This window comes from Triticum aestivum, chromosome 6A, assembly GCF_018294505.1.
Source record: "Triticum aestivum cultivar Chinese Spring chromosome 6A, IWGSC CS RefSeq v2.1, whole genome shotgun sequence".
In the NCBI taxonomy this organism is placed as follows: domain Eukaryota; kingdom Viridiplantae; phylum Streptophyta; class Magnoliopsida; order Poales; family Poaceae; genus Triticum; species Triticum aestivum.
The window spans coordinates 4,543,819-4,546,464 of NC_057809.1; positions in this window are offsets into that span (position 1 = coordinate 4,543,819).

The window sequence follows — 2,646 nt, forward strand, 5'->3', positions numbered from 1 at the left end:
GTGGTTACGACCTAGAATGAACTTGAAACAATATTTGCCATTGTTTCACCCAACACCACCCCACCCCACCCCCCTCCCCGCCGATGAGTCCTCAGCTCTCGTCCTCTCTCATTTTCCGCTTCGGCGACGGAGCGGCCAGGGGATCCTGTATCTACGATGTGGTGATATAGTTAGGTATCCTAATAGTAGAACTTCGTTCCTCCCAACAGTGGCACAGTGCTGGCAATTTCGGCACCGTGCCGATTAAGAATAATGTTTCCTTGACTCCTAGTTAACCTCATCGGTGAGTGTCTCACCGGCAGCGTTGAGGGGGGTGTGGGGTTGTCTGGATCGCTGGATCTGGTTGTGTTTCTGTGTCACCCATTTGGTTTTCGAAGGTGTCTTTCGGCGGAATGGATGACGTCCCTTGGTCATAGTGGCTGCGCTCTCGCGTCCGGGCGGCTTCTGCCTAGCTATTTTATCTATGTGCCTTTTGTTTTTAGGCTCTCTTGTGATGTGGCCCCAACATGTTTATGTTGGACCTTGTACTTCGTGTGAAACTTGATCCGTACTTCCTTTATCAGATGGTTTGTGATAAGCTTCCATCTTCTACATGTTATCAGGCACACACAGGTGAAATATGTATGTAACGTTGGGAGTTATCCAGAGGGTTTTTTCACGGTTGCATACTTGAATATCGTGTCAGCCACAAGCCATTTTTTAAGGCAGCTGAAACAACACGTATGTATGAGCTGTATACGTTAGTATTACACCTATGCTAGCTTTCATGATCGATGCTGAAAGGCTTAGACGACACACATAAAAAAGCTGCTCGGTTACTGCTGATTTAAGGAAACATAGTTTCCTACTGTAATAGATAAAAGTAAATTAAGAAGGTATTTAACATAATGCAGTACGTAAGGCGGAGGCTGCACGGTAGTAAAAAAGCTTTGACGCTTTTTGACCATGGGTTGATTGATTTTCTAACAAGCCTTGGCCTCATGATCATGATTGAGTAAAGTAAACATCCATTGGGACTTGAGAGGAGCAAAGAACGGCTCGCCAGGTTTTCCTTTTCCTTTTGGGAAAAGGTATCTGACCTCTGTTGTTGGTGTTCGCGTGCCATCTGGTCAGAAACACGGCCATACGCACATTATTTTCTACATCTAGGGTGTACTTTCCATCGTCCATGGTTTTCCAGATTGTGTATGCAATAGAAATAGCCACGTCCATGGTTTTCCAGATTGTGTATGCAATAGAAATAGCCGCCAGGCTTACGCCATTAGCGTACACTTACTCAGGGGCTTACTAGTGCACTGTGAGGTTTGCGTGCATCTACAAATTGGTCCTAGTCTTCATCGGTTTTGCATGCTTTGCCGGCTGAATTATACCCCTTTGAACGTACTAGCTGATGCCATTTTGCACTGCACATGGTTGCTAAAAGGTGACATGGCAAAGCCAAAACCAATTTGTTTTCCATGGTTCATCAGTGGCTGCCTGCAGAAGCAACATAGAGATTTCTTGCAACTCGAATGACGCACTTTGGAGCGTTCCGAACCACTAACTAATTAATCCCTTCAATTAACTTATTCTGACATTCAGGAAGCAACGGATGGTCGTTCGCAAAAAGGGAAAGGAATAGGAACCAGCGGATGGTCGAGCAGTAGTAGCTTTCTCATGTACAGCAACTAGATAGCTAAAAAATGCCCATTTCAGCTGAGTAACTTAGATCACTGCATGTCCAGATTCACTGTGTTGGAGAGATATGTACAATTAAACCAATGTCCTGCCTCAGCAAAGCAGAATTATTTCAGGTCAAGAAATGAAGAAGATCCTGGATGGGCGAATATTCTCAGGAGAGATATTTGTGGTAGTACACGTGGGCCTGAGATGAAAAAGGCTGTTCTACAATGATCCTACCTATACACTTCAGCGGAAGGGATTCCAACATGTGACATTATGAAGTCACCCTCAGAGGTTAATGCTTTAAAAAATATACAAAAATATACAAAGATTCACTAAAGGATCGGTGTCATGGCCTCATAATTCAAATAATTAAGATATTAACAAAAGGCAGTGCAAGATATTCCAATATAAACGGTGTGCTCCAAGCATACAGAATTGTCCACTCGCTTGTTCAGACAGGTCGGAGATTGCGACAACGCAACGTAAATAGGATCGTCTTCTAGGAAGGCACATAAACTGCTCTGAAACAGCATGGGACGAATATCTCCAGAAGCATGAGCGCCACACAAGTATCTCCACAAGCTTATCTCGGAAAATGAGAGAGAGAGAGAGAGAGAAGTAACTCCATGAATACGTCACCAAAGTAACGGACGATGTGGCCGACTGAGCCCAGAAACTAATTTGTTACACGCTGCAGCAATTCTTTGGAAGCATACAATCATTTTATGAATGGTATGTGTACCCTGATCTTATGAGTACAGTTGATAGATACTTAGAGCATCTCCAACGGCCGCGCCAAACGACGCGCGCGCGCGGTAAACCCAGCTTTTAGCGCGCGCGGGGCGTTTTGCCGCGCTCCAGCGGCAGCGGGAAACATGCGCGCGCGGGAACCGTTTGCGCGCGTGCGCGAAAAGGCGCCAGCTCGCACGCCATTTTTTGCGCACCGCTTCCGGCGCGCCTATAAAGTGCGGCGCGTGCCAC